Raw genomic sequence first — 13,256 nt, forward strand, 5'->3', positions numbered from 1 at the left:
CTTGATCAACTACCGTCACAGAGTCGCAAAGTAAGGGAAAGAAATCTAATCTTGGAGTATTCTGGAAGAGAAGTTCTGTCTCGCCGGCTATTTTTTCATCACCTCTTCAGAAGTATTCAAATGAGTTGAGACAACTGCTTCACTTGGCATTTGGATCCGTCTATTAGCTACTCAGGGCCTCGAGTGCTTAGTCATTTCTTAGCTCATGTCACTGCCACTTTGTTCTTGCATTTGACACTGACTCCAATAACCTTGTAGCATCTGCCCTCCCAATTCCCTGAAAACCCAGAGCAACCTGCTCCAATGAACGCTCCTCTGAATGTCCTTTTCTCTTTCTCTCTCTCTTTTTTGACAAGGAAAAGAGCTATCAGCCTTCTTGAACATTCCTGAATAGCTAATTCCTGGAGTCCTTGCCCTCACTTCTTTTCCTCTGTAGCTCACTGGCATTTTGCTCCCAGATCTGCCGCTTTTCCAACAATGACCTGGCACAGAGCTGAGGTTTCCAAATGCTAACTCCCTGGCACCAATCCTGTAGGTGCTGAAAGAATTCTTCCCTGATTTGCACACAAACCCTTTCATTCTGATGCATATCAGGGTCAGTTCGGCTTTGTGCCTGGCCCTCAAGGTGGTTTGGAGGCCGCAACACAGGAAACACAGTGCAGAAGTGTCTTCTTCTTTTCAGACCATCGCTCAGCCTCTCTCACCTGAGCTTACAGAAATACACCACCCTTCCAGGCTCTTATTTAAACCCCTATGGGTAGAGTCAGAGGGCAGACTGTTGCCTAGACACCAGCTTTTCAGGCTTCCTTCAGGGAGGTCCGCACAGTCCCCAGTTGGCCTGTGTGGTTCTCATTCCCTTGCTCAGGGAAAGCTGTGATGGAAAAACCTTTCCACCCAGGTGCCACTATCAATATGACAGTTTTAGCAGAACGCCAGAAGACTATCTATGATGTCTACTCTGGGGGGAAGGAGTGGTCTCACCTGCCCAACATCCATTGGTTTCCATATTTTCTGCCTGATTCTTATAAATGGAATATAAATGGAGCATGGTAAGGGGGAAACAGGAGAGAAAAAGATATGAGTGAAAGATAAACCAGTCATCCATCCATTTATTCACTCAAAAAGCTTTCTTGACTGCTATTATTTGAATCTGGGAAAGATGCTGGGAATTCAAATAAAAAGGACTCAGTCTTTGTCCTCCAGAAACTCAAGAGTCTAGAGAAGAGAAACCATTCCAATAGCATGCAAGCAGGGTCTATTACTTAGGGGAATTACCCATCAATGTTGAGGGAAGATTGGGGGGTAATAAAAGCTTCCTAGAAGAAACAGCATTAGAACTGAATCTTGATGGAAGTGACACATTTTATGGTGGGCCTGCTGTATTATGACAAGTGTTAAATAAACATTAACAAAGCAGACTCTTCCCCTGACATCATGGAGCTTAAATTCTAGAGCAGGGCATAGATAAGTATGGTTGTAGGATGGGAGTAGAAGCTTAGAATCTATCTGTAATGGACAAATATTAGCTATAATGATTGAACATTCCTTTGTGCCAGATACCATACTTATTCTCTTCTTTCTTCTTTCTTTAAGTCGCTTCAGTCGTGTCCAACTCTGTGCGACCCCGTAGACGGCAACCCACCAGGCTTCCCCATCCCTGGGATTCTCTAGGCAAGAACACAAGAGCGGGTTGCCATTTCCTTCTCCAATGCATGAAAGTGAAAAGTGAAAGTGAAGTTAGTCGTGTCCGACTCTTAGCGACCCCATGGACTGCAGCCCACCAGGCTCCTCGGTCCATGGGATTTCCAGGCAAAAGTACTGGAGTGGGGTGCCATTGCCTTCTCCAATAGCCTATATGAAGTGCCAGTTATAAATCAGAGATCTACAAACAGGCTGCTGCTGCTGCTACTAAGTTGCTTATTGCGTCATATTTAATCTTTAGAATGATGTTATGTAGCAGGTACTGTTATTTGCATTTTAAAGGTGATTTAACTGAAATTTCGAGAGCATAAATAATCTCCCTACCATTACAGAGCTTGTAATTTAAGATCTTGGATTTCATCTTATGTGTTTCTTATCCCAAAGCATGGGCTCTTAACCACATGGGAAGAAATCCCCACAGCCCATTTGATAGAACAAGAGAGAGACAGCATTCTAAGCAGAGGGAAATGCTTTTGCAAAGTTTTAGAAATATGATAGAATTGAGGGTATACTCCAGAAGCTACAAAGTAGAGTAAGAGTGAGACTGTAGTGCAGGGGAGCAATGGAGCTGGGAACATGGCAAAAAAGAAGAATGGCTGGGGGATGGTAAGGACCATTTGAAGACGAACATATACTCAATTATAAGGACTTGAGTTGGTTCCAGATAGCCATGTGAAACCATCAGTGGGCTCTAAATAAGAACAGGGTAACTCAGAGTTTTAGAAAGCACTATTTTGACTGCTAAATGGAAGATATAGTGGAACTGGTTATAACTGGGATAATGAAGGTGAAAGATTTGAGAGCTTTAAAAGAAGAATAAATGAGAACTGGTGAGCTTAGATTTGGTGAAATTAAATATAGTAATGAAAGGGAAGGAGGATTTATGATGTTGCCTGTTTTTGTCAGGGTAGTTTGAGTTAATGACAATCTTTGAAAAGGGGAATATAAGTCAATTTTTAGGAAGATGATGTACTCAGTTTGAGACATACTATGTTTAAACTTTCAGGAGAAACTCAAAAGAAAATGTCCATTAGGTCTATGAGTCCAAAGCTTGGGAGAGTGACTTGGGTGGAAGAAATTGGTTTAGAAGTCATTTTGCTTCATGCTTGATTCATGCTACAGTTAAAAAAAAAAAAAAAAAAGAAGTCATCTTCCATGGTCTTCAGGAAGTCACTCTCATATTGGTCAATCTCAAGGAGATGCATCTCAAGGAGAACATGCATCAAGAAAAGAAAGATGATTAAAGAAAAAAGCCAGGGGAATATCAACATGAAAGAGACAAGTAGAGGGGGGAAAAAATGAAGGAGACTACAAAGTGGTGGCTAGAAAGAAAAGAGAAAGATGAGAGATTAATGAACGAAGAGTATTTTTCTGTTTCTATAGCATGTTAGTATTGGAAGCTATCTTCCCCTTTCACTTTAGAGATGTTATGAAAGCAGTGCTTGGAGAGGTAAAACGCACGGGCCAAAAACACAGATGGCCACTATCGCAACCAGACCTGAGTTCCACAGCCAACACGGTTTTTGTGTTTTTGTTTGTATTTTGTTTAGTCTCACTGTCTAGATATAGAAATATAGAAATTGAACATGTATATGTGTATATATATATACATATATATGGCACTGAGGAAGGCTTTCTTATCTCTCCTTACAATTATTTGGAACTCTGCATTCAAATGGGTATATCTTTCCTTCTCTTCTTTGCCTTTCACTTATCTTCTTAGCTGTTTGTAAAACCTCCTCAGACAACCATTTTGCCTTTTTGCTTTTCTTTTTCTTGGGGATAGTCTTGATCACTGCCTCCTACACAATGTCATGAGCCTCTGTCCATAGTTCTTCAGGCACTCTGTTTATCAGATCTAATCTCTTGAATCTATTTGTCACTTCCACTGTATAGTCCTAAGGGATTTGATTTAGGTAATCCCTGAATGATCTAGTGGTTTTCCCTATTTTCTTCAATTTAAATCTGAATTTGGCAATAATGAGTTCATGATCTGAGCCAGAGTCAGCTCCCAGTCTTGTTTTTGATGACTCTATAGAGATTCTCCATCTTTGGCTACAAAGAATATAATCAATCTAATTTCAGTATTGACCATCTGGGGATGTCCACGTGTAGAGTCTTCTCTTGTGTTGTTGGAAGAAGGTGTTTGCTATGACCAGTGTGTTCTCTTGGCAAAACTCTGTTAGCCTTTGCCTTACTTCATTCTGTACTCCAAGGGCAAATTTGCCTGTTATTCCAAGTATTTCTTGACTTCCTACTTTTGCAGTCCAGTTCCCTATAATGAATAGGATATTTTTGGGGGGTGTTAGTTCTAGAAGGTCTTGTAGGTCTTCATAGAACCTTTCAACTTCCGCTTCTTCAGCATTAATTGTTGGGCATAGACTTGGACTACTGTGATATTGAATGGTTTGCCTTAGAAATGAAAAGAGATCATTCTGTTATTCTTGAGATTGCATCCAAGTACTGCATTTCAGACTCTTTTGTTGACTATGATGGCTACTCCATTTCTTCTAAGGGATTCTTGCCCACAGTAGTAGATATAATGGTTATCTGAGTTAAATTCACCCATTCCAGTCCATTTTAGTTCACTGATTCCTAGAATGTCAACGTTCACTCTTGCCATCTCCTGTTTGACCACTTTCAATTTGCCTTGATTCATGGACCTAACATTCCAGGTTCCTATGAAATATTACTCTTTACAGCATCGGACCTTGCTTCTATCACCAGTCACATCCACAACTGGGTGTTGTTTTTGCTTTGGCTCCATCTCTTCATTATTTCTGGAGCTATTTCTCCACTGATTTCCAATAGCATACTTGGCACCTACCGACCTGGGGAATTCACTGTTCAGTGTCCTTTCTTTTTGCCTTTTCATACTGTTCATGGGGTTCTCAAGGCAGGAATACTGAAGTGGTTTGCCATTCCCTTCTCCAGTGGACCACATTTTGTCAGAACTCTCCATCATTACCTGTCTGTCTTGTGTGGCCCTACATGGCATGGCTCATAGTTTCACTGAGTTAGACAGGCTGTGGTCCATGTGATCAGATTGGTTAGTTTTCTGTGATTGTGGTTTTCAGTCTGTCTGCCCTCTGATGGAAAAGGATAAGAGACTTATGGAAGCTTCCTGATGGAAGTGACTGACTGAGGGAGAAACTGGGTCTTGTTCTGAATAGCAAGGAGATAAGAAAGGCTTCCTCAGTGATCAGTGCAAAAAAACAGAGGGAAACAATAGAATGGGAAAGAGTAGAGATCTCTTCAAGAAAATTAGAGATACCAAGGGAAATTTTCATGCATAGATGGGCACAATAAAGTACAGGAATGGTGTGGACCTAACAGAAGCAGAAGATGTTAAGAGGTGGCAAGAATACATAGAAGAACTATTCAAAAAAAGACCTTCATGACCCAGATGATCATGATGGTGTGATCACTCACCTATAGCCAGACATCCTGGAATGCAAAGTCAAGTGGGCCTTAGGAAGCATCATTATGAGCAAAGCTAGTGGAGGTGATGGAATTCCAGTTGAGCTATTTCAAATCCAAAAAGATGATGCTGTGAAAGTGCTCCACTCAACACGCTAGCAAATTTGGAAAACTCAACAGTGGCCACAGGACTGAAAAAGGTCAATTTTCATTCCAATCCCAAAAAAAGGCAATGGCAAAGAATGCTCGAACTACTGCACAATTGCACTCATCTCACACACTAGTAAAGTAATGCTCAAAATTCTCCAAGGCAGGCTTCAACATTATGTGAACTGTGAACTTCCAGATGTTCAAGCTGGATTTAGAAAAGACAGAGGAACCAGAGATCAAATTGCCAGCATCCACTGGTTCATCAAAAAAGCAAGAGAGTTCCAGAAAAATATCTAATTCTGCTTTATTAACTATGCCAAAACTACTAGATCATTCAGGTATTACCTAAATCAAATCCCTACTATACAGTGGAAGTGACAAATAGATTCAAGGGATTGACTGTGTGGATCACAACAAAGTGTGGAAAATTCTTCAAGAGATGGGAATACCAGACCACCTGACCTGCCTCCTGAAAAATATGTATGCAGGTCAGGAAGCAACAGTTAGAACTGTACATGGAACAACAGACTGGTTCCAAATCGGGAAAGGAGTACATAAAGGCTGTATATTGTCACCCTGCTTATTTAACTTATATGCAGAGTACATCATGAGAAACGCTGGACTGGCTGAAGCACAAGCTGGAATCAAGATTGCTGGGAGAAATATCAATAACCTCAGATATGCAGATGACCCCACCCTTATGGCAGAAAGCAAAGAACTAAAGAGCTTCTTGATGAAAGTGAAAGTGGAGAGTGAAAAAGTTGGCTTAAAGCTCAACATTCAGAAAACGAAGATCATGGCATCTGGTCCCATCACCTCATGACAAATAGATGGGGAAACAATGGAAACAGTGACATACTTTATTGTTTTGGGCTCCAAAATCACTGCAGATGGTGATTGCAGCCATGAAATTAAAAGACACTTGCTACTGGAAGAAAAGCGGTGACCAACCTAGACAGCTTATTAAAAAGCAGAGACAACAATTTGCCAACAAAGGTCCGTCTAGTCAAAGCTATGTTTTTTCCAGTAGTCTTGTGTGGATGTGAGAGTTGGACTGTAAAGAAAGCTGAGCACAGAAGAATTGATGCTTTTGAACTGTGGTGTTGGAGAAGACTCTTGAGAGTCCCTTGGTCTGCAAGGAGATCCAACCAGTCCATCCTAAAGGAAATCAGTCCTGAATATCCATTGGAAGGATTGATGCTGAAACTCCAATACTCTGGCCACCTGGTGTGAAGAACTGACTCATTGGAAAAGACCCTGATGCTGGGAAAGATTGAAGGCAGGAGGAGAAGGGGATGACAGAGGATGAGATGGTTGAATGGCATCACTGACTCAATGGACATGAATTTGAGTAAACTCCAGGTGTTGGTGATGGACAGGGAGGCTTGACGTGCTACAGTCCATGGGGTCGCAAAGAGTCAGATACAACTGAGCAACTGAACTGAGCTGATATGAAGTATCCTTTTGACATCAGATTTCATCACTGTTTTCCAATTTTTAAAAGGCATTAAGATTGTCTGTTTGGGTCACTAAGAAGGAAAGGAAGTATGTTCATCATACTGGGTAATTTTACATAAATTAGACTAAGAAATGTCATATCAACCCCACAGCCTGGGCTTTGTCTTCCCATTTTCTCTTGAAGAAACTGAGGCTGAAAATGTCAAGAAATAAATTTACTAGGATCACACAGCTGTGGTAGACAGTTATTTCATGGTCAGATTGTCCTAATTATTTTTGTCAATTTCTTCGCTATTCATTGCTGACTCCATATGCAAACTAGCCAGAAGGGACAATTTTAAGGAGTTATCTCAATAATAAAAAGGTAGAGTGATTTAAAAGCTTTGTTTTCTGCATTAGTGTATGGAGGTGAATTGTAAAGTGATATCAGAGCTTTGAGGATATTAGTGATATCTTTCAAAAAATGCCAATAATTGAGAACTAACTCCAGAGTTATTAACGGATTTGGCACTTTTTACTCTCAGAGCAAGTCTATCATTTTGCTGGGCCCTTAGCTTCTTGTGCTGGAAATGAGTTAATGTCATCAAACTATGACAAGCTATTTTTATTTCTTACCCAGATCAGCCATAGTTTAACAATGCATTTCAAAGTACGGCTGATGGAAGCTCCACCTGAAACCTGTTCTCCCAGATAAGTATCTTCATCCCATTCATCGTTTCAAGAAAAGAAATCTTATTGCATGGCAGTATTTTCATCTGCTTTGGTTTCAGCTAGAGATAAATTGTGCTTGCTGCAAACTAATTAATATCAGTCACCTGGAAAGTAGAAATTGGGAGACAACAGGCTTCTCTTTCTTGATAAACAGATTGCTGGGTAAGGGATGCACATGGCTGTGACAATTCATTTGGCCATAGAAATAGCAGAAATGAGACTTTGGGGATAGATACTTGGAAGGTATGAGCAAATTTCCCCTGCTTCTGCCATTTTTGCTCAGGTGGAGTTTTTGTGCTGTTTCAAGCTTCCTTAAGAAGTCCTTTGGATTAGCAGAAATCTCTGTGCCCTTGGAGAAATTCCCCTTAAACTATAACCAGTTTGTGAAAATAATGACCAACCCCCAGGAAACCTCATTGTGTGCCCCAGTCATCAGCAGGCTCCTTGCCTTGACCCAAGTTCCCACTTGGCTAAAGAGCTATAAGATTGGCCTGGGTAATGTGTTAGCCAAGAAATCTGAAATCAGACCATGCAGCTAGGAAAGAGAAGCAAAGTATGTTTGGAAGCAAGAAGTAGCAGGCAGATTCCCCAGAACTAGCCTGGGCATGGCGGGGAGGGGAGTCAAAAAGCTCTGAGGAAAGACAGCTCGTGTTTCTTAAGCACTGGGTACAATGAGCTCTTTACAACTGCCCTCAAATGAAGAAGTAACAGTCTCTCATAGGAGACTCTCATTTCAGGGGGCGTTTCTTGGAATGAGCCAAGAGAGGGGAAATGCTACTATATGAGTATTCCTTGAACCTAATTTCTCAGAGAAGTTTTGAGGGATCATTTTCCCAAATCAAGAATCATAAATCATCCTTCTTATAGGAGCTTGAAAAGTATGATCATCCAGAAATGATTCAGAGCCAGGGTATTTGTGGATTCATTTAGCAAAAACTGAAAATTCTGTCAATTTTCATTCATCTATCCAGTCAGCCAGCCAACATCCTCACAAACTCAGAGGGCAAAACGAAGGTAAACTAAGACATTAGGATATGATATTTTGGTTGCTGTGATAGGTGTATACACAGAAGACATAAAAACATCAGTTCTACAAATCTCAGGCACAAAGTGGGGACAGAGAGGTCTGGAAAACTTTTCTGGAGAAGGCAACCCCTGAACTAAGTCAATGAAAGATGGCAAGTATCCATAGGCAGACATATTAAGGAAAGCCTGACTGTTCTCCATTCCAGGAGAGATCTGGGGAAATATAATTTTACTGCTTCTCTTTCTCCTACTGCCAGTTCCACATATCAAGGTCAATTCTGGTAATAAGTTTGGCAAAAACCAACACAATACTGTAAAGCAATTATCCTTCGATTAAAAATAAATAAAGTTTTAAAAAAGATCCCATGGAACTTTCACTGTCCATTCTCCCTGATGAGTAATGAATTTGTTTCCATAGATCTTGGGATGTTTCTGAATTATTCACTCATCACATTGTATGCATTCACTAGACTGCAGATTCCTTGAGGACAGGGCATCTCATTAACTGGCTTTTGCTACTCTGGGGATGACAGTGTTGTCTGGATCATAGCGGATGTGTTTCTAAATTTAATCAAGTACTCTATATGTCTCCACACTTGATTGGGATTTTCTTAAGTGTAGGAAATACATGATTCATCCCTTCTAGTTCTACCTCAAAGTAAATATTAAATATTTCATGAATGTTTTTAAATAAGTGAGGAAGAAAGTTCTTAGGTATTGAGAATATAAGTGAGTATTACAACTTCTCCTAGGGACTCACTCAAACTTCAACGTGATAATGAAGGCAAGGACATGCTCACTGTATGTTCTTCTTCTGCCCAATGTTATTCTCCTTCCTGCATTCCTCCAGTGAGGGAGGTCGGGTTTTCTGATTGTTCTCATTTTTGCTCTAACACAACCACCTAGCATCTTGAAATGATCTGAACAACAGGGAGTTAGAACTGGCAATGGCCATAGTTTTTCATCTTTCCCAAGAGTACTTTCAGTTTCATTAAAACATACATGAATCACTAAGTGTTGAATTTCCAGTATGATTGATCAGCCATAAAAGAAATATTTTGGAGAAAGGAAACTGCCATGCACCACTCACCTCTTACTATGGACGCAGTAGTCTAATCTGTAATAAGATTAATTCTGCCTCCCTGGCTGGTCAGTCAATATCCCCGTTGTCCTTATGGACTCAAGTTTGTTCTGTGTGAATTTATTCTTGTCAATGTATTGCTGGTTCCCATCTGATACTGTATGGTGCTCAGCAACTTGTGGTGTCACTGAGATAAGAATGACAGCCTACATTCTAACCATTGTGTGACAGGAAGCCAAAGACTTACCCTCTATGACCCCGAGTGTTCTTGACTGTGACCCCTAAGACCCTTCTCCTGTTGTTAATTCTATAATTCTTTGAATTTTATTTACCTTCTCAGAGACCATGAAATCAGTGGATATGGTATTTCTCATCATCATATTTGTAAGTTTCCTTTGGAAGGGGAAGAAGTGTCCTTGGAGGGGTATAAGAATTACCATGGATCCTGAGTAACTTGTTACTCATGGTGATTCATTAAGCTGCAGAGGGGTTCTCAGCCCATCCCAACATCTTAAACAATCCATCCAAATCCAACCTTTGGCCTAACCATGTAGAGTGTTGGAAAATTCACAGCCACAGAATGGAATAGCATCTGTATATTTTGGGGCAATGGGGAGACATGAAGAAAAGACAAATCCAATGGAGGAGTAGTATCTTCTACCATCCAGGTTTACTCTTGAATTTAAATATTCACTGATTATGTACAGTGGTCCTCAATACAGAAAGGCCACCCTCAAGAAAAACTATGCCCTCCAAGCAGATACACAAACCACATTCTAGCCACATTCTCTCCAAGGAAGAACACACACACACACACACACACACACACACACACAACTATATTTGCTCTATTAAGTCCAACCTTCTCTCAATAGTTTCTTTTTTACTTGGCCCATGGAATGAATCACAAAGAGGTTATTTTCTGGGGAAATTGGTAGAAAAACCCTAATGCAGACAGTTCCCATTTTGATTGCAGCCTGACTTCCACTTACTGAATATCACATCGAGTGGTGGTTCTGGGGTTGCAAAGGAGAGCTCAGCAAAAGAAGAAAAAAGTAAGCCCACAAAGTTTTTTAAGGTACCTACTTCAGAGTTATCAGGTCATAGATCTAAATGTCAGTGCTATATGCCTGATTTGCACATTTCAAACCGAGTTGGTTATTTTTTTTTTCGTTTTTATCTGCACGCATGAAGTGCTTTAGAATACTGGAACAATTTAGAATCATATTTAGTTTGCAACAGTTCAATTAACTTAAGTGCTGAAACATTCTCCCCAGCTGGTAACTAGTTTAATTGGTTACTATTACAAGAAATAATTTCTTCAGTGCTGGGGCTTCCCAATGTCCTCTCTGGAGAGGGCATGGCCATGGACAGGTATGTGGAAATGGGAAGGTTAGGAGTCTGGCAAAAATCTCTGACTTAACAAAGAAGAAACATCAGAATCCATTATATTATTTAAAATAAACAAACAAAAACTCCCTAGGTATGGGTTTCCAACTTCTGCTGTGATTTTATGACTTCCTGTTCCCTTGGAATAACTTTATAACCACTCAATAAGCAAGATGAGGCTGTGGATCAAGGGTCAAAGACTTTTAAAGATATTGCATAAATGCACTTAACCATGAGCCAAAGTGATAAATAGGAAACCAAGATGAATGTCAGGAACGCTGTGAAGAATGATTAGCTGGGACACTTGGAGCAGCTGCTAAGGCAACTCCAAACACCTGGAAAGAAGGATTTCCTTCTGGCTTACAGCAAGGCTGAATTGTTCTAATTGCATTTGCATTAAAAGGCACCACTGCAAATTGCAGAAAAGGATACGGTACAGTGGGAAAACATTATGTACGTTTTCAAAAGGCACAACATAATACTGCATCTTACTTTGGGAGACATAGAAAGGTAGTTAAGAGAAAAAGAAATGGATTGGAATAGCTACACACCAACCACAGGAGACAGGCCACTACTGAGGAGGGAAGGAGAAGAAAAGAGACTGGTATGTGATTTGTTTTCAGAGCAATCTTTATCATAGTGGGTAAATGTTAGGATCTCATAAACTCTGGGAGTGAATACGTGAGGCTGTATTTGATTATTTTATGCACTTACCTGTCCATGTGATATGTTTTCTGATTAAAACATAAAAACATTTTTAAAAGAGTCTGTGACAATATCCATTATGTAGTCATTGTTAAACCAGTCATTGCTGCAATGTTTTCTTCCACCATGGAGACCAAAAGCCTTAGACTATTTTTTAAGGATCATAGAATGCCAAAACCCAAAGTCCATAAACTACCTCTCCTACCTCTTTATAATTTTTCTTTTTTTCTTTCTTTTTTTATAGAAGTATACTTGCTTTACAATATGGTATTAATTGTCACCCTGCTTATTTAACTTAAATGCAGAGTACATCATGAGAAACGCTGGACTGGATGAAGCACAAGCTGGAATCAAGATTGCTGGGAGAAATATCAATAACCTCAGATATGCAGATGACACCACACTTATGGCAAAAAGCAAAGAAAAATAGCCTCTTGATGAAAGTGAAAGAGAAGAGTGAAAAAGTTGGCTTAAAACTCAATGTTCAGAAAACTAAGACCGTGGCATCTGGTTCCATCACTTCATGGCAAATAGATAAGAAAACAGTGACAGACTTTATTTTGGGGGGCTTCAAAATCACTGCAGATGGTGATTGCAGCCATGAAATTAAAAGACACTTGCTCCTTGGAAGAAAAGTTATGACTAACCTAAACAGCTTATTAAAAAGCAGAGACATTACTTTGCCAACATATGTCCATCTAGTCAAAGCTATGGTTTTTCTAGTAGTCATGTATAGATGTGAAAGTTGGAGTATAAAGAAAGCTGAGCACCTAAGAATTGGTGCTTTTGAGCTGTGGTGTTGGAGAAGACTCTTGAGAGTCCCTTGGACAGCAAGGAAATCCAACCAGTCAATCCTAAAGGAAATCAGTCCTGAATATTCATTGGAAGGCCTGATGCTGAAGCTGAAGCTCCAATACTTTGGCCACTTGATGCGAAGAACTGACTCACTTGAAAAGACCCTGATGCTGGGAAAGATTGAAGGCAGGAGGAGAAGGGGACGACAGAGGATGAGATGGCTGGATGGCATCACTGACTCAATGGACATGAGTTTGAATAAACTCCAGGAGTTGGTGATGGACAGGGAGGTCTGGTGTGCTGCAGTCCATGGGGTAGCAAAGGGCTGGACAAGACTGAGTAACTGAACTTAACTGAACTGCTACACAGCAAAGTGATTCATTTATAGATGTATATGTTCCTTTCCATTATGGTTAATCATAAGATTTGAATACAGTTGTCTATGTAGTACAGTAGGACCTTGCTGCTTATCCATTCCATACATAAAAGCTTTCTTCTGCTAACCCCAACATCCCACTCCATCCCTTCCCCACCTCTACCCTCCTTGGCAACTGTTACTGGCGTATTTCCTGTGACTGTGAGTCTTTCTCTTTTGTAGATAGGTTCATTTGTGTCATAGTTGAAAGTCTCTCAGCCGTGTCCAACTCTTTGTGACCCCACGGACTATAGAGTTGATGGAATTTTCCAGGTGAGAATACTGGAGGGGGTAGCCCTTCCCTTCTCCAGCTGATCTTCCCAACCTAGAAATCGAACCCAGGTCTCCTGCATTGTAGGCAGATTCGTTACCAGCTGAGCCACAAGGGAAGCCCAGATTCCACAT

Source organism: Bos javanicus, chromosome 6 (assembly GCF_032452875.1).
Source record: "Bos javanicus breed banteng chromosome 6, ARS-OSU_banteng_1.0, whole genome shotgun sequence".
Taxonomy (NCBI): domain Eukaryota; kingdom Metazoa; phylum Chordata; class Mammalia; order Artiodactyla; family Bovidae; genus Bos; species Bos javanicus.